The sequence below is a fragment of the Ahaetulla prasina genome, chromosome 11, assembly GCF_028640845.1.
Source record: "Ahaetulla prasina isolate Xishuangbanna chromosome 11, ASM2864084v1, whole genome shotgun sequence".
NCBI lineage: Eukaryota > Metazoa > Chordata > Lepidosauria > Squamata > Colubridae > Ahaetulla > Ahaetulla prasina.
In genome coordinates, this window is record NC_080549.1 from 21,384,377 (window position 1) to 21,404,763 (window position 20,387).

The 20,387-nt window shown below is 40.6% G+C and overlaps 1 long non-coding RNA gene across 1 annotated transcript; it reads left to right on the top strand.

The window, feature by feature from the left end:
• The first annotated feature begins 322 nt into the window (after positions 1-322).
• LOC131183849 (uncharacterized) lies at positions 323-19,894 on the top strand. The gene is made up of 3 exons (XR_009151855.1): positions 323-543; positions 875-1,023; positions 19,816-19,894. It is a non-coding gene; the product is annotated as an uncharacterized LOC131183849 (long non-coding RNA).
• Positions 19,895-20,387: the final 493 nt, after the last annotated feature.

Consider the following 20,387-nt stretch of genomic DNA (forward strand, 5'->3'; position numbering starts at 1 on the left):
TCCCCACTTTGTAGACTCTCACTTAATCAGATTATTCTGTACATGCATAGTCATTATTTTTGCACCTTTTTGTTCCATAAAGATAGACTGACCACTTCCCAAGGAGAACTGTACACATTAATAAGGAACTGCCTGTCCCAGGGGCTGATGCTTTACAGAGCTGTGTGTGCATTTCATGATTAGCTAAAAATATTTGCATATTCATCATGATGCAGCTGGGTGGGGGGGGGAACTCCTAATGTTGCTGAGTCACTGAGACCTGTTTGCTAAAGTAAACGTAGTGTACAATGAACCACTCTCTTGGAGGATACACAGACAAGACTGCTGTCTTGAGGGGTTGTCACAAAGAAGAAAGGGGCAACCTATTCTCCAAAGCAACCGAGGGCAGGACAAGAAGCTATGGATGGAAACTTATCAAAGAGAAATCCAACCTACAACTAAGATGAAATTTCCTAACAGTGAGAACAATTAACACTGGTCTACAAGGAGAAAGCCTTGGAAATGAATTAATTTTACCAGAATTGGGACACTAATAAAGGAAAAGTAAGTTCTGAGTATTAATTGGCTCCAGTTTCCAAGATATTCAGGTCAAAGTTGCATTAGAATAATTCAAAATTACGAGTATTATGATACTCCATAACATTTCTGCAAAATGTGAGATAGCAATGAGAATGGTGCCACACCAATCATTATACATTTATCTTTTTATTGATACCAATAACATGATTTTCCATTTATTTATTGGTTTTTCATGTAACATTTTCATGCTTTTTGCATGAAAAACTGACAAGCTCTAACATCAGATTAAACATCAGGTTCCATCTTTATTCGGAATCTAAACTGTCTTTTTTGGCTTTTCTCTTGTGAACTGCAGTGGGATCATCCCTGGGGAGATTCCAGCAGAAATCGGAAAGCATGGATGGACTCCATTTCCCTTGGTATCATTTCTCCATGCCTGCGATATCCTGATGGAATTTCTTCCCATGCTCACTGCCCCACAGTTCAAAGGGAGATAGTCTAAATGTGAGTGTAAGAAGTGAATTTTCAGTTACATGTTTGCACCAAACATATCACTTTATAGGACCTAAGCAAATTTTCCATGTGTTTTTTATAGTCATCTGCCTTGCTGTTCTCAAAGTGAAGATAAATTTATACACCTCCATGTGGTACCATTTTCATTGTTCTACTGTATTTATTTATTTATTAGATTTTTATACCACCCTTCTCCCGAAGGACTCAGGGCGATGCACAGCCAAGTAAAAACAACAAGCACGTAGACAAATTAAAAAGCATATTAAAAATCTGATTATGAAATGGCCAATTAAAATTAAAACTAAAGTAAAACAATCCTAAAACCCCACTTAAAATTTTCTCAAGCTAGCCCCGCACAGTGGAATAAGAAAGTCTTGAGCTCGCGTTTAAAGGCCAGTTTACAGAGGTTTAATTCCCATTGTTTCTTATTGATTTCCCCATTCTCATGTCTTCTCTAAATGTGCAAACAAAGCCAAAGTGAAAAAATGGAGCAATACACTATACTGTTCACGTTTTTAAATTTATTTAATTATTTATATCCCACCTTTATTATTTTTACAAATAATTCAAGACAGTGAACATATCCAGCACACCTTCCTCCTCCTATTTTCCTCTAACAACAACCCTGCGAGGTGAGTTGGGCTGAGACTGTGGCTCAAAGTTATCCAGCGATATTCATGCCTAAAATGGGACTAGAACTCACCATCTCCTGGTGATTGGTCCAAAGTCACCCGCTAGCTTTCATGCCTAAGGCAGGATTTAAACTCATGGTCTCCTGCTTTCGAGCCGGATGACTTAACCACTAGACCAAACTGGCTCTCACATGTAGATGGTTTGGACCTGTGTGACAGTCCGAAAGTCCAAACAGTGGACAGTGAAATGGCAGCCAAATGGGTAGCAGTATACTTATGGTAGTAAGTAGGAACTCAGCCCACTCAGAAAGAAGAAATTAGTAGAAGAGGAAGAAAAGAGAGGGGGGAATAAATGATAATTATATTCTTGACACGGTTCCAAGAAATCAGTAAAATGCAGTTCAACAGAATGCCATGGTAACAACTCAGACAGTCAAAAAAAAAAAAGGCATTATTTACAAAATGTACATCTCAATTGTCATGACTGATTGATTGAGTAAGTCAGTGTTGATTCCTGGTAACTCTATAGATAGACCCTATTCAGGATGATCTGTCAGCAACCTGACTCTGAATCTCCCAGCTATGTTTTTGCTGCAGTGATCAAATCTGTTCACTTTGCTCTGGTTGGCCTCTTCCTCTTTTTTCTTCTAACTTTCCCAGTGGAATGGACATCACGAGGGAGCTGAGTCTTCCCGTAATTTTTCCAAAATTGCTTAGCTTGATCCTGGTTATTGGTGCCTTCAGTAACAACACTGGATTTATTTGTTCTGGGTCTCTGTGGAATCTTCTCCAAAACCAGTCTGAAAGCATTAAAACTCTTTCTGTGTTGCTTCTCCAAAGTTCAACTTTCTCTTCCATGGTGGAACATCATCATTTCCTGTACAATTCTGAACTTGGTAAGTATGGACACATAATAGGTTGTCCTCAACTTAAAACCGCTCAACTTTGGTGGTTGAAAAAGACACCTGAGAAGACCACAGACTGTTTAAGTTATGACAGACCCTCAAAAAAGTACTTATGACCCAGATTCAACGTTCTGACAACTGCCTGTCCCCATTCTGGTAATGTGATTTGGGTGCTTGGCAACTGACTCCCATTTACAGCCTTTTGGAGCATCCAGTCATGTGACCTTGGTTTATGACCTTTATGCTGGAAACTGCTGTTTCTAGCAATAACAATAGCAATAGCACTTAGACTTATATACCACTTTACAGCTCTCTCTAAGCATTTTACAGAGTTAGCATATTGCCCCCAACAATCTGGGTCCTCATTTTACTAACCTGCAGGCAGCCTGCCGGGGCAGAAGTACTCTGCATTCTAACCACTGCGCCACCACACCTCACTTCCAGTTTGGGGAGAAAAAAACACCATTGTGGACAATGGGTTCACTTAAAGACTGCTGCACTGACTTAACAACCATGTTCATTTAATGATAGTCACAAAAAATGACTTACGATCAGGTGTGGTGACATGATGAGCTGCTTAACAACTGGCACAACTTATTTATTTATTTATTTATTTTGTCACAACAATATATGTAGGTATCATACAAAAAGATTATATAGTATATAAACACATATATGAGTAAATATAAGGAGGTATAAGCATATATATAGGAAGAAGAAAAGAAAAAACAATAGGACAGGAACGGTAGGCACGTTTGTGCGCTTATGCACGCCCCTTATGGTCCTCTTAGGAATGGGGTGAGGTCAATAGTAGAAAGTTTTTGGATAAAACTTTTAGGATTATGGGAAGAGACCACAGAGCCAGGTAAAGTATTCCAAGCACTGATGATTCTGTTACAGAAGTCATATTTTCTGCAATCTAGATTAAAGCGGTTGACATTAAGTTTAAATCTATTAGTTGCTCTAGACTAAACAGGGTATAGTCTCTTATACCCTGTTTCCCCCAAAATAAGACGTCCCCTGATAATAAGCCCAATCGGGCTTTTGAGTGCATGGCAATAAGGCCAAGCGCTTATTTCAGGGTTCAAAGAAGTATAAGACAGGGTCTTATTTTGGGGGAAACACAGTAGTTGTTATTCCGGGCTTTATTATACTTGTAAGTGACTAACTGTTTGTACGGCATCTGTGTTTCCTCTGCCTCCCCGTCAAGGAAGTTCAAGACTCGGAAGGAATTCCTGCAGCTCTCCTTGAAAATGGCGGATATCACTCAAGATTATATCGTGGAAACCGGTTGGCTTTGTTCTTCCACTTTAACTTGGCTTGGAAATTCCAGGCGATGTGCAATTTGTAATATCTCCACAGCTAGCCTTTGGCCATGCATTTGCTAAGATAATTGAGGTCTTCCACCTTTTTGCCCCCCAAAATGTGAACAATCTGATTTCCGTGTGCTTCATCTGGTGACCTTCGTGTATACAGGCATTTTTTGGTTATTTGAAGAATGCATAAGCAATGAAGAAATCATTGCACTGGCAGAAATGGATAAATCTTTCTCCAGTTTCATTTCTGTTTTGTAGGTCATTGAATCCTTATTTTTTTCCAACTTTGGTATTCCAGTCACCAACTACAAATGAAACATCTTACTAGTGTCCGCTGTCAATTCCAGGTTGAACCTGACAATAAAACTTACCAACTCTTCTTCTTCTGCATCAGTGGCTGAAGCATAAATAGAATAGAATAGAATAGAATAGAATAGAATAGAATAGAATAGAATAGAATAGAATAGAATAGAATTTTTTATTGGCCAAGTGTGATTGGACACACAAGGAATTTGTCTTGGTGCATCTGCTCTCAGTGTTCATGAAAGAAAAGATACGTTCATCAAGGTACAACATTTGCAACACAATTGATGATCAATATATCAATATAAATCATAAGGATTGCCAGCAACAAGTTATAGTCATACAGTCATAAGTGGAAAGAGATTGGCGATGGGAACTATGAAACGATTAATAGTAGTGCAGATTCAGTAAATAGTCTGACAGTGTTGAGGGAATTATTTATTTAGCAGAGTGATGGCCTTCGGGAAAAAACTGTTCTTGTGTCTAGTTGTTCTGGTGTGCAGTGCTCTATAGCGTCGTTTTGAGGGTAGGAGTTGAAACAGTTTATGTCCAGGATGCGAGGGATCTGCAAATATTTTCACGGCCCTCTTCTTGATTCGTGCAGTATACAGGTCCTCAATGGAAGGCAAGTTGGTAGCAATTATTTTTTCTGCAGTTCTAATTATCCTCTGAAGTCTGTGTCTTTCTTGTTGAGTTGCAGAACCGAACCAGACAGTTATAGAGGTGCAAATGACAGACTCAATAATTCCTCTGTAGAATTGGATCAGCATATGTTAAAGGACTATTCGCAAAATTTAATTGATACTTTTCTGTCCTTGAGTGCAAATATTGGGATCAACTGAGGTTTAACCCCAGTGATCATTGTTATTATTATGAGTAATGTTGCTTAAGTGTGCTGAGTTCTTGCTTGCTTAGTTGAGAGAGCACCAAGGGCTCTACAGTTCAACCTTGAACTATAGGCATATACAACAGTTCATTTAGTGACTGTTCAAAGTTAGGACAGCACTGAAAACAGTGAGTTATGACCATTTTTTCACACTTACAGCCCCATGGTCACATGATCAAAATTCGGACTTTTGGCAACTGGCTCCCATTTATGATGATTGCAGTGTCCTGGGATCACATGGCCATTTTTTGCAACCTTCTGACAAGTTAATGGGTAAGCCAGAGTCATTTAACCGCTGGCTTACTAACTTAACAACTGCAGTGATTCACTTAACAGCTGTGGCAAATAATGTTGTAAAATGGGGCAAAACTCACTTAACAAATACCTTGCTTAGCCACAGAAATTTTAGTCTCAGTTGTGGACATAAGTCGAGGACTACATGTACATATATTTTCTTCTATTAATATATTTTAATTACTTTATCTTCCCAAACTACGCAATTGTATTGGTAAAATAGAATTACCGAAATTACCGTTGCATTCTCCTGTGTAGTATGAAAGGATTCCATCACAGTTGTCACTAAAGTCATCATCCACTGAGGGTTCCTGGATGCTCTCTGGGCTCATTGTTTTCTGGCAATGATGATGTTAACTAGTTTAAGTAATGAAACATCTCCAAGAAAACAGCCAAGCTCAGAGAACACAAAGGACCCCACCTTTCAATCCTGAGCTACAAATATTCTCCTTTATTGATCATCCGTTTGCAGCTTCTTCCTATATGGCTGCTCCCCTTTATAAGTCCATGCTTGTTTTAAGTTGGGTAGCTGAAGATGACCTTCACACCTTGGGTGACTCTACTAGAAATATCACTCTTGGTTTTTAGTTGCCTACTTCCAGCCATTAAGAGGCAACAGAGCGGAACTAGGGGAGGAAACTAAAGATTATGTATGAAATGTGTTTTTAAGTACACTAAAGTCACTGTGTAATTCGGTACCTTCCTTCCCAATAAATATGAACCATTGTCCTCATGATGGTAGGCTTCCTTTTGTTTCCACATTATCAAGATTAATCAAGTTAGCCTGGATACTAGATAGGGAAATCTGCACGTAACTACATGGTTAATACTATCAGAGGAACTGATAACTTCTTGTACAATTCTTCTTCTTCTTCTTCTTCTTCTTCTTCTTCTTCTTCTTCTTCTTCTTCTTCTTCTTCTTCTTCTTCTTCTTCTTCTTTTTCTTCTTCTTCTCCTTCTCCTTCTTCTCCTCCTCCTCCTCCTCCGCCACTTCAGGTGTCAAGGGACAAAAAGTTCTGGTTCTTGCTCTTCTGACAGCCTCAGCCATTGTTATTTGATGCTTTGTGGTGTGTCTGTTGTTGTCTCTCCATCTTCTTCTGGGTCTGCCCTCATATTCTTTGACCTTCTCCTTTTTTTGTATATGAAATGGAATTCCAATACATCATCTCCAGGTGAGCAAACCACTTTAGCTGCTGTTTTTGTATGTAGCTTAAGATTGGTTCTACGGCAAGTCTTTCTATCCACATATTTTTGATGAAAAGAAGGGAGATCCTTCCTGGGTAGCCTTGTCCAGCTTGGTATCTTCTAGATCAGGGGTCTCCAACCTGGGCAACTTTAAGCCTGGCAGACTTCAATTCCCAGAATTCCCCAGCCAGCAAAGCAAAGCTGGCTGGGGAATTCTGGGAGTTGAAGTCCTCCAGGCTTAAAGTTACCAAGGTTGAAGACCATGTTCTAGGTATGATGGACTCACCTCTCCCAAGCTGCAGCTCTCACATCTTCTGACCTGTTCCCTATAGCCACAACAACTCTTGATTGCCATAACAGTTCTAACTAATCTCTCTCCCTCTCTTTCCATCAGGTAGAAAAATTCATGCCATGAACTTGCTGGGAGGGAAACATTTAAAAAAATGACAGATTCCCACATCTCTTGTTCTAAATTCTAACAAAAACATGTATAGGTATGAATAATCAAGCAGAAGCTGGAAGATTAGTCAGGCCTTTTCTCCTTTCTTATCGTTCTCATTAGTAATGCTTAGTCATTCTTTTCTGTGTCACAGTGACATTTTCATTTTTTTGATCCTATAGAGACAACTGGCATCAAATTATTCTGTCAAGCAAGTTAATACTTTAAAGGACTCTAAAATACAGTGGAAGAAATGGATAAATGGAAACTGGAGGAAGTTGGAACAATAATTGTAAGGTCAAGTCTCCAGGGGCACAACTAAGGACAGGGAGCCACAATAGATTCTCCCCAGGATAGATCTCCAGCACCTACAATGGTGGGATTCAAATTTTTTTACTACCAGTTCTCTGGGTGTGGCTTGGTGGGCGTGGTGTAGCTTGGTGGGCATGGCTTGGTGGGCGTGGCAGGGGAAGGTTACTACAAACTCCCCATTTCCTCTCAATCAGCTGGGACTCGGGAGGCAGAGAATAGATGGGGACGGGGCCAGTCAGAGGTGGGATTTACTGGTTCTCCGAACTACTCAAAATTTCTGCTACCGGTTCCCCAGAACTGGTCAGAATCTGCTGAATACCACCTCTGCTATCACACCTCTCATTTGAGGTGTGATCCATACAATGCGCACAGATTTCTTTGTGGGAATGAGTGATGTCAATAATTTACTTACCGTATGGCAACTCACATCATATTTCAGAACATGAACATGGAATAAATTACAAAACATAGAACATAAAGTCTTTAGGAAGATTACTTCACTTGTCATGGCCAGGAAACCAGCACAATCTCCATTAAAGGATCTGTTTTGACACTCTGCCACTATGTGTTGGATTGTTTGTTTTTCGACCCTACAATCACAATTTGGTGATGGTGCTTTGCCCCATATATAGACGGCATTTGCATATCTACCATGGCCAGTGCAAATTTGGTTCAGTATTGTCCATACTGCACTTTTGTTGTTAGTTGCGAAGTCGTGTCCAACCCATCGCGACCCCATGGACAACGTTCCTCCAGGCCTTCCTGTCCTCTACCATCCTCTGGAGTCCATTTAAACTTATGCCTACTGCTTCAGTGACTCCATCCAGCTACCTCATCCTCTGCTGTCCCCTTCTTCTTCTTTTGCCCTCCATCCTTCCCAGCATTCGGCTCTTCTCCAGGGAGTCCTTCCTTCTCATTAGGTGGCCAAAGTATTTGAGTTTCGTCTTCAGGATCTGGCCTTCTAAACAGCAGTCAGGGTTGATCTCCTCTAGGACTGACTTGTTTGTTCGCCTTGCAGTCCAAGGGACTCGCAGGCGTCTTCTCCAGCACCAGAGTTCAAAGGCCTCAATTCTTTGGCGCTCAGCCTTTCTTATGGTCCAACCTTCTTATGGTCCATACATTGCAACTGAGAAAACCAGAGCCTTGATTATACGCACTTTTTTTTTTATTCAAAAAGTTTTACAGAAAAAAATTTTTTTCCCCCTTTCCCCCCAACCCCCCTCCCTTCACTAATACCTCCCCTCCCCTGGCTTCCCGGAACAAGCACAAGGTATAGTTAAAAATAAGACAAACATATGCTAAGAAAATTTTCTCCCAAAACTATTATACCAATTTTCCTTCTCTAGCTCTGACTTCCTCCTAACATAACCAAAATCCTTCAAAAAAATAAAAATAAAAATTAAGAATTAACAATAGTAAAATATATAAATCAATAGAACAAATTAATCCTAAAGTATTTAAAACCAACTAAAGCATAAAAATCCAATCCAATTCAAAAAATATGTCCCTTATAACTTCTATAACCATATAATTTTTCCCCCCATGTCTTTCTTACATAAGATCTTTTGAAAATATTCTATTTAAAATTTAGTGCAACACCTTATAAAATTTCAATACAGAAAATTACAATATCTATTCAACTTTAGTCCTTCCTCATCAAAATCCAGTATAGATCCAAATATCTAGTCTTTTATGATAGATATAAAACATATAATCAACCCATTTCTTCCAGATTCCTCACAAATTGTCTTTCCGGAACACTAATATTTTTGTCTATTAATATTTTAAAAAAACCTTGTTTCAAGAATAATACTTTTGTCTCTTGCCATTTTTTTTGGTGCATTAATCTCTGTCTTTCCTTCGTTACTCCTTTTAAAAAGTCAATCACAATATTTCCTAGTAATTCCTTATGTCCAAGAATCCAAAAATTACTGCCGTATATTCCATCAGTCCAAAAAGAGAACTCTTGGGAAACATTAAGCTTGTGAGTCTTTTCCATTTGAGGGACAATCTCCTGTAGCACAAATTCAGGCAGTTCATCCAAACTATTTAAAGAAAACTTATTTACATCACCTTGTTTCTTCACGATCAGTTCTTCATATTTATCCACTTTTATTTGTATCTCCTGCATTCCATTTTCCGAATGGTTGCACTGGTTAATTTGATTATACGCACTTTTGTTGGCAGGGTGATGTCTCTGCTTTTTAGTATGTTGTCTAGATTTGCCATAGCTTTCCTCCCCAGGAGCAAGTGTCTTTTAATTTCTTGGCTGCAGTCCCCATCTGTGGTGATGTTGTGTCTTGCCCGCTCTCACAGCAGCCGGGGCCTTCTTATCTGCTCCCGAACACGGAGGAATGTATGCCTCCCGGCCCCAGTCCTGGCTCCATGCCCAGACAAGCTGAAGAGGAGGGGGCACCTCCCGGTCCCAGCCCTGGCTCCATGCCCAAGCAGGCTGCAGAGGAGGGAGCACCCCCCGGCCCCAGCCCTGGCTCCATGCCCAGGCAAACGGAGCAGCTAGACCCCTCCTCCACAGCATGTGAGCCTGAGGAAAGTTTATTTCCAACAGCTGCTGATTGGAGTGACCCTCGCATCAGAAGACTGGATAGGCGGAGGCAACAGAAGGAAGGGAGGGGCAGGCCTTAATGAGTGCTGAGTCATGGAGCCACACCCCATGGCCTATATAAAGGATCTGCTTTCTGGCAGTCTCTGAGTCAGGCAAAGTCGAACTTATCTTGCTGAAGTCACTTTCTGGTCTCCTGCCTGCTCTGAGGACTTTGCTAGGACTTTGGGCAGAGCTGCAGAGGCAAGCCTGATTCGGATTTCCCTGACCCGGCCGTCAGCGGAGGAGTGGGACACGACAGGTGATCTTGGAGCCCAGGAAAATAAAATCTGTCACTACCTCCATTTCTTCCCCATCTATCTGCCAGGAATTGAGAGGGCCAGATGCCATGATTTTAGTTTTCTTAATGTTGAGTTCCAAGCCAACTTTTGCACTCTCCTCCTTCACCCGCATCAAGAGGCTCTTTAGTTCCTCTTCGCTTTCTGCCATTAGAGTGGTATCATCTGCACAGGCCTGGTCAAATCCAGATGGTTTTTCCAAGATGCAAGGCAAACTTCAACATAGTGGGGGGCAATTTTCTGTCCAGTGTTGTTTCTACATGTTACAAGTGCCAAAATAATCCTTTACAGGTACTGATGTTAACTAAACTCTGAAGAATGGGTCATAGCTCAGAAGTATAACAAGGGATGCAATTTGCTCACGACTTTATCTTTAAAATATTTTTCTATATATTTGGCTAAGACACCGAGCTCGTCAATCAAAAGGTTGGCAGTTCAACGGTTCGAATCCCTAGTGCTGCGTAGTGGGTTGAGATCCTGTTACTTGTCCCAGTTTCTGCCAACCTAGCAGTTCGAAAGCACGTAAAAAATGCAAGTAGAAAAATAGGGACCACCTTTGGTGGGAAGGGAACAGCGTTCTGTGCGCCTTTGGTGTTGAGTCATGCCAGCCACATGACATGACAGATGATGGATGGACAGACAGAGCATTGAGAATTTTTTCACTTTCTCACATAACTAAAATGTAGGTTTATCTACTGATGTTAAAGGATGGAGACTAAAGACAGTTAAAGCACACATTTTCCCCAATGTCCCATTAAACCATAGAATATATTGCCACCAAAGGATGTGATGGGCAAGAATGATGACCACAAATTCAGATGTTTTAAAAACAGAACGAAGCAACTGTGAGACAAAGAATATTTGATTAAGTGAGACTTCAGCTTAATTTAGCTTCAGAATCATCAGATGTCCTTCCTCCAGCTGTCTCCAGCTAAAGAGGACCAGAAAGTACAAGTTGTAGAAATAACTGTCTATCAAGGACATTGGCAAGTTACTGATAGAGCAGACATTACTCCTGAGCTAATGATCTGGCCCACTGTAAGACATCTTCATATATTGATCTAACAAAGTCTTCTTTTAGATACTTTCTGGGATCAACTGGAAAAAATCAAATAGCTTTCCAAAACCAGGAGGATATTTTGATCATTTTTTACATTATTGAACTACCATAGCAGCATTATTTAAAGAAGTATTTCTCAACCTTAGCAACTTCAAAACATGTGGACTTCAATTCCTAGAACTCCTCAGCTAACACGATGATGAAGTTACTGAAGTTGAGCAATAGAGTGACTAGACAGGCATTTTTCTTCTGTTTAAATGATTAAGTTACAGAGTGATTTGCAATAGAAAACCATTATATTATTTAAACTCTGGTTTTAAAATTCAGCTCTTAGACTCCATCGGGAACAAAGAACAGTTGAAAAACAAGCACAATTGAAGCCTAATCGCTTTAACACCCTGATAATTTAGATTTCTGTCAGCTTAATAAGTGCAGGAGTTTGGATAGGTTATTGTTTCCTTCTAGCTGGGACTAGTCTGTGTTATGACTTTATTTATTTATTTATTTATTTATTTTTGTCACAACATCATATAAAAAGGATTATATAGTATATAAACATATATATGAGTAAATATTAGGAGGTGTAAGCACCAATATATATATAGGAAGAAGAAAAGAAAAGAAAAGAAAAACAATAGGACAGGAACGGTAGGCACGTTTGTGCGCTTATGCACGACCCTTATGGTCCTCTTAGGAATGGGGTGAGGTCAATAGTAGAAAGTTTTTGGTTGAAGCTTTTAGGATTATGAGTAGAGACCACAGAGTCAGGTAAAGTATTCCAAGCATTGATGATTCTGTTACAGAAGTCATATTTTCTGCAATCTAGATTAAAGCGGTTAACATTAAGTTTAAATCTGTTGGTTGCTCTTGTATTGTTACAATTAAAGCTGAAGTAGTCTTTAACAGGAAGGACATTACAGTAGATGATTCTATGAGTTAAACTTAGGTCTTGTCGAAGGCGACGGAGTTCCAAGTTTTCTAGGCCTAGGATTTCAAGTCTGGTGGGATAAGGTATTTTGTTGTTTTCAGAGGAATGGAGAACTCTTCTTGTAAAATATTTCTGGACTCGCTCAATTGTATTGATGTCAGAGATGTGGTGAGGGTTCCAAACAGGTGAGCTGTATTCTAGAATTGGTCTAGCAAATGTTTTATATGCTCTGGTTAGTAGTGTAGTGTTTTTGGAAAAGAAGCTACGCAGGATTAGGTTTACAACTCTTAGGGCCTTTTTTGCTATGTAGTTACAGTGGGCTTTGACACTTAGATCATTTGACATGAAAACTCCAAGGTCTTTAATGGGGTGGGGGTCATCTGTAAGGTAATGTCCATCAAGTATGTACTTAGTGTTTGGGTTCTTTTTTCCAATATGTAAGACTGAGCATTTGCTGGTTGAGATCTGGAGTTCCCAAGTTTTAGACCAAGTGGTTAGATGATCAAGGTCTTTTTGGATGATAGATGCATTGTCTGTGGTATTAAATAGTTTGACATTGTCAGCAAAGAGAACACAATTACTTGCGATATGGTCACAAAGATCATTAATGTATAGTATGAAGAGTGTTGGTCCAAGGACGCTGCCTTGAGGAACGCCACTCTTGACAGGAACAGGATTTCTGCAAAGCTTTTGACTCAGTAGTACACGATAAACTTCTCCTAAAACTAAAATCCTATGGCATTTCAGGACCCCTCCACAAATGGATATCTGCATTTCTGTCCAACAGACAACAAGTGGTCAAAATTGGCAATGCTCTATCAAATCCTGTTCCTGTCAGGAAATCTAACAACTTGCAGATCTCAGCTAACAATTAGAAATAATGATTGTATGCAGCCAATAAAATGTGTATTAGATAACTCCTGGGGCATTCATTAGCCAAGGCTTAGGAATAGGGACAGCTAGAGACCAATAGAGCAAATTGTAGAGTTATTACTAAACTGTTCATTAGATGATATTTCTTATTATCTCACCTTGTCCCGCCTTCTATTTTAATGAAAACGTATCAAGCTTTCTTAATCCTTAGTTCTTGGTTCTTGGCATTTGGGCCAGGAGCCCTTTTCCTTGGAGTACTGCAATAAAAAGCAATCAGAAAACTTGCGCCTCGTGTCTGGCATCCATCATTGGCTTTGGCATCAGGCTCAGACCCGAATTGGGGACAATACCCAATTCCTGGACCGTTCTTCATATGTTTTTGTCTCTAGGTCCTTAATGCTCTTACTTGCTCTTCTTTCTTTGATCCTACTTCCCTACTTCTGTTGTAGGACTCCTGGGGAGTTTTACCCCACTGCAAAATGGAAGATTGGTCTACATCTTTTTCATAGAGTAGGCCACAACCTCTTATCCCAACTGATGACCTCCTGTGCTAAAAAAAGAGACAGAAATGGGAACCAGACAGCTGTCTATGTCTTCTCCTACCTACACCATCAAAGATTGCTTAGAAATGCAAGAAAGAATTTTTTAATTTGTTTGGATAAAAGTCTATTTTTGTTTGTTTGAATGGCTGCCTTTTTTTTTCTGAATGAAGGCACTTACATTGCCTCCCACTCCAGCTAGCTGTAGCTCAAGACAGGAAGGCAAATATATTACTTTTCATCACGGATGGCAAAAGTCCAAGCGCACAGAGCAGAGGAAGGAAGCAATCTTATCAGTCCTGGTTCATTGATAAAACCACAGAAGGAAATCATTCAGCTTTCAACAAGGAAAAGGAAGTCTTAAATGAAAATTAGAAATTGCCTAGGGAGCTTTCAAGTCCACAGATATTACACACGCACTAAGCTGAAAGCTTTCAGCTCGCTGGTGGTGTGAGATCAGAGCAAAATGATCTACTCGCAGCACTTTAGATCGGTCCATAACGTTAGCGAAGATTGCATTTCCCACCCACCCCCTTTTTGCCAAATCAGCCACAAGCTTATGTTTCAACCCTTTAACCTCGAAGAAACCCCAAAGAATTTAATGGCATTTACATCTGAGTAGATGCGTGCTGGATGCTGACTGGTTTTCCAAATACGTTTAGGTGGCATTTACAAAACAGATGTAACTTTTTAAGGATTACATTTAAAATGCAGCTTCTTCTTTTTTTTATTAGCCTGGGAGTTTAGCCAATCTTTTGCAAGGGCAGAGGGTCTCAAATGCCAATTTGGAATCCTTTCCCACCCCCCTCCCCTCAGGATTTCCTATGCAATTTAGAAGATGGCCATGATTATTATTACTTTTTTAAATAAACTAGATCAGTCTTGTGTTTGCAAAGTAGGATGTAATCAAAATATACGCACCAGGGTTATTCCTCACTCGGTCTGTGCTAGTCTGCAGCGAAATGTCTTGACACCACATTAAAACTGAACTGGCAGAGATTTAGAAGGGGACATCTTGGTCTCTTGCTCTCATTGGCCACTGCCTGGTGCTTATCAATTAACCTTGGCACTACATTGTAGAGAAGCTCCATTGGTGACCAGTTTATTTCCAAATGCAATTCAAGATGCTGAAATCCCTAATGACTTGGGTTTTGGCTATCTAAGAGATCACTTTTCCCTGATAAAATCTGCCATTTCAACTCCATAGTCAGAGGATTTCTGCTCTGGGATCATATTTACCATGAGATACAATGAGAGGAGCTTCAAAGGGAGATATTGGGGACTCTCCTTCTGCGGAACAGAATATATTCTGAGATGCTTTTCTCCTTTTATGGTCTCTGTAGGTTCCACTTAAAGTTTCTATTTGTTCCCAGGATGCAAACAATTGAATTTTATCTCTTGATTCTGAGCAAAGACACAAAATCCAAAACACCTTATTAATAAAGAATGGTTTTACTTTCCTATACAAGTCCAGGGTTAGTTTCTTGCTCATCCTTTTGGCTTTTTTATTAAAGAGAGCCAGTTTGGTCTAGTCCAGGGGTCTGCAAACTTGGCTCTTTTAAGACTTGTGGACTTCAACTCCCAGAGTTCCTCAGCCAGCTTTGCTGGGAGTTGAAATCCACAAGTCTTAAAAGAGCCAAGTTTGCAGACCCCTGGTCTAGTCCCATGACGGTGAACCTATGGCATGCATGCCAGAATTGGCACGCAGAGCTCCTCTGTGGGCATGCGTGCCATCACCCCAGCTCAGCCAGCTGGTCATCGGGTTTCTGAGGCGCACATATGCACACCGGCCAGCTGGACATCGGGTCTTCGGCATTCTGGAGTGTTCACCTTCCAGTTTGGGCACTCTGTGCCTAAAAGGTTCATCAACACTGGTCTAGTCGTTAAGGCACCATGCTAGAAACCAGGAGACTGTGAGTTCTAGTTCTGCCTTAGGAATGAAGGCTGGCTGAGTAATTTTGGGCCAGTGCCTCTCTCTCAGCCCCAGTCTATCTCACAGGGTTGTTATTTTGGGGAGAATAAGGAAGGAGTTTGCTGCCTTATAAAATAAATAAATAAAACAAGACAAATCTGAATTTTAAAAAAATCTTTTGAAGAGAATGTTCTCAGTCTATAGAGTTTCACTTGGCATATTTCAGCTATTTCTACTGAGAAATTAAATCCAAAGGTCAAATCAGATACACAACCTTAAATTAAGATTTCCAGTGTCCACTTTAACTGGAAAAGAACCAAGACACCTTCTTTAAGGGAGATATACTCAAGAATGAGAGACTGGTGGAAAGCTGCTCTTTCTACAGATCTGTCAATCATGAAAGCTGTCTATTGTATCAGCAAGCCCTCTGATGTTGGGTATTATTCATCCAAGATAAATAACCCTTCACCTACATTAGGAAAGCACAGTTGCACATGATATGCCTGGCATATGATGGCTTAAGATGTCCATGATCCTGCAACATTCTATAACTATGGCTAGGTTGCCCTAACGGGGTGGGTGATAAAGTACCAGAAACATTTAGCTTTTACTAGTGGGTTGGGTCCAGGGGTGAAATCCGCTTACTTTCCCTATTGGTTCGCAAGTGTACGCTCCACACATCACATGGATGATTGGACCCTCTGTGCATGCGCAGTGGGTCAAAAACAGGTTACTTCCTGATTAAAACCAGGAAGTAATGACGTCTGAGCGGATGAGCGGAGCTTCACGCTGCCACTGCTACTTGTTCTCTGAATCACGTGCCGCCGCTACCGGTTCAGCAGAACTGGTCCGAACCGGTAGCATTTCATCTGTGGTTGGGTCTCTTCATCTGAACAGAAGGTTCAAGAGTCTCCTGAAGGCTCTGCTGACTCACAGCAAGATCAAACAATAACTTTTGAAGGCACCTTTGGTTTTTAAATAGTGTTCCTCAGTCTATCTATCTAAAATAATCTAGAAGTTCTGTTTACTCCTACAGATCTGCTGTGCTGTTTACATCTTATTTTATTATCATCGACTCACAGTGTGGTTGTCAAACCTGATTTATCAGAGTCCTGTTCTGTGTGACCTTTAAAGTACAGCATGTTATAGCAGCAAAATCTCTCTTTTTTTCCAGTAACATGAAATGAATCAGATGACACAGCAATGTCCTTCTAAATTTATGAGGCAATCTGTGTAGCTACAAACAGTTCATCGTTTACATTTCAGGCATGCAGTGTGTAAGATCATGCCTAGAAAAGTTTCTATCTTCTGGGTTACAGATCTCTGGCACTTATTAGAGCAGTTGGCTCGCAAAATGCACAAAAATCTCCTTGGCACTCTTGAAAATAACAAGGAAATAGTAGGTTGAGGGGTCCTTGGTGCCTCTGAGCTTGGTAGTTTTTTGCAGACATTTCATTACACAAACTAGGTAACATCATCAGTACTAAAAGGGAATGAGGTATGGAGGAGGAGGAAGAGGAGAAGGAGGACTGTGGGGTCCTTGGTGCTCTCTGAGCTTAATTGTTTTCTTGCAAACACTCCATTACTGAAACTAGATAACATCTCAGTGCTACAAATATTCTCTTTTATTGGGAACAGAAGGTTTTTAAGTCTTGCTTTAAGTTGGCAATGATCTCATTGCATTTATTATTATGGTATTACTATGGTTGGTTGCACAGTCAGCCAGATGTTTAGACTGGATTTGGCATTTTGATCCACATGTCAAGTCCTACCCAGCAACCTGGAATAGGCAGATGTTGCTTGATGGCATCATCACAAAATGTGAACTGTTCCAACTAAAGCTGTTATTTGCAATCAACCGACGGTGATTTTATCAGTGATGATGGTGTTGAAATGGTGCTCCAGATGTTTTGGAATTGCACCCAAGGAGCCAATACTATTGGCATTATATTGGCTTTCTTTTGCCATAGCCATTTTATTTCTATTTGCAAGTCTTTATATTGTATTTTTGTTATTATATACACAACAATGTGCAGTTCTTTAGCTGGGGTTGGTCATCACATTGCCTGCATTTAATTCTTACCCCAAACCTAGGAAATTGCAATGTATTTGCATAGTTTAAATGCAGATCCAAGCATTGTGGCCTCTTGCTACTGACAGATGGAAATTTTCTCAATATAGAGATTTTTTTAAATGCCTTCCAAGATTTTTTGGGTATGGCACCCAGTGTGACAATAATCAAAGGACCACATGGCCAGTTTATGCCACAATCTTTCAACTTCAGTTTTCAGAACTTAATTATTTGTAATCTTCTCCAATTCTTTGTCTTCTGTTCTACTATTCCCTGGTGGTATTATTAGATACTTTATTCATTAAACATGAAACTCAATCAACTGAACATTCAAAAATGCATCACAAATACCATTGACTGGTGCTAATGGTTGATACGGGTTGCTGCCAGCGTCCTAGGTATCAACCAAGTACCTTCTTAAGATGTACGATGTTCCAAATAGCACAGTTTTTTTGCAGTTCCACTGGTGTTTATTGCAGGAAGCTGCAATTTGTTGATATCTTATCTTATAAAATTCTTGGACATGGTACCAAGTGTCCCGATGACAATGGGTATCATTGTTACATGACCAGGGAAATTTCATAGGATGGGAGGCCTACAGATGTCAAATATAGCTGTACATCCAGACCAATTGTTTAACATTAATGAAATATGGGAAGTGTGATTGGAGAAAGAGTTGGGGCAGGGAGCATCAAACAGAACGCAGAGCGAAAGAATTGGGAAGAGAAACTAGAAGGGTACCACGGCCAGGAATTCTTCAGGATGGTTTCTGAAAATATCCACCATCCCAGCAAAGCTACCACACATGAGCTGTTGGCCATCATTGATTTCTTATACAATGGTGGGCATAAGCCAATTTGGTCTAGTGGTTGAGGCACCAATCTAGAAAATGGGAAACTGTGAGTTCAAGTCCCACCTTAACCATGAAAGCCATTTGGGCGACTTTGGGTCAGTCACTCTCTCTTACCCCAACCCAGCTCACGGGGTTGTTGTTGTGGGAAAAATCAGAGGAGGAAGGTGTGTTGGATATGTTCACTGCCTTGAGTTATCGGTAACAATAATGAAGGCAGGATACAGAGAAACATGTCAGCTCAGAAGCTGACAGCCTGGGTTTGAGACTCGAGCACCATGCAACAAGGTGAGCACCAATGGTCAATTTTTTTTACTACCGATTCTGTGGGTGTGGCTTGGTGGGCATGACAGGGGAAGCTTACTGCAAAATCCCCATTTCCTCCCGATCAGTTGGGACTCGGGAGGCAGAGCTTTGATGGCCAGTCAAAGGTGGCATTTACTGGTTCTCTGAACTACTTGAAATTTCTCCTACCGGTTCTCCAGAACTGGTCAGAACCTGCTGAAACCCACCTCTGGTGAGCTCCTGTTACCTACCCCAGTTCCTGCCCACCTAGCAGTTTGACAACATGCAAATGTGAGTAGATTAATAGATACCACTTTAGTGGGAAGGTAACAGCATTCTGTGCACCTTCTTCTCTAGGGCACCAGAGGGCGAGACAAGAGGTAAGTGTGGAAGCTTATCAAAGAAAGAGCCAACCTAGAAGGCGAAATTTTCTGACAGTGAAAACAATTAATCAATGGAATAGCCATCCTGGGGTTGTGGGTACTCCATCACTGGAGGTTTTTAAGAATAGACTGGACAACCATTTGCCTGAGATAGTATAAGGCTCCTGCCTTGTGCAGGGGTTGGACTAGAAGAACTCTGAGGTCCCTTCTAGCCCTATAACTCTATGAAATCGATTTTGAATTCCCCTGTGCAAGATGTAGTTTTGCTAAATTTATAGACTTTTTCTATTGTTATGCTACTATCATTGTAATTATATATGTGGTGAAATGCTTGAAGTCCAATTGAATTGGGGTGGCCAATAAATTTAATAAATTAATAACACCCTTTGGTCCACTTTCATTTTTCTATAAGACTGAAAGGAGAATGGGAGGAAGAAAGGAGGGGAAAAGAGTGTGATTTTAATACGCACCCTGCTGAACCTGAGAGGGCACAAGCTGCCTACTTGTGGAAGGAACCCAGTAATTAGTCCACCATCATCATCATCATCGCTGATCTGATGCCCTCTTCAGACCGAGTTTATCATGCCAACAGCCGCCTTTGAAACCACATCAAAGCCTCGCCTCGCCTAATGTTTGTCGTCTGTGTTTTTCAACGCCTGCAAAAGAACACTCCGTACTTCTTACTTTTTACGTCCTCTCCTTTTTTTTGCAGGGGCAAAAAGGTTTAAAGAATAAACAAAATGTCTCCTGAATTGATCTTCATCTTCTCCACCATTATATGGCCCTTCCTCACTACTACAACCAGGGGTCTGCCGTTCTTCAGTTGGCAGAAAATTAAATCTGAATGGAATTTGATAGCTCTGTTGCTGTTTCTGTCCTGCTTTGGGCCCAGTTCCTGCAATCCCTGATTTGTTCCTGAGGGAAGGAATGACCGAGCCGAACCATTTTACCATCTTGTAGCTCTCTCTGCAAAATAAGGAGAACATCAATAAGGGATGTATACCATTTAAGTTTAACCCCACTACACTTAAGGGTGACTTAAGGCTGTCTCTAGAAAATATGACCCTAGAAAATATGCAGTGGAGAGCAACAAAGATAAGGGGTCTGGAGCAGTGGTGGGTTTCAAATTTTTTTTACTACCGGTTCTGTGGGTGTGGCTTGGTGGGTGTGGCTTGGTGGGTGTGGCAGGGGAAGGATACTGTAAAATTTATTTATTTTTTTATTTATTTGATTTGATTTTTATGCCGCCCTTCTCCCAAAGGACTCAGGGCAGTTTACAGCCAA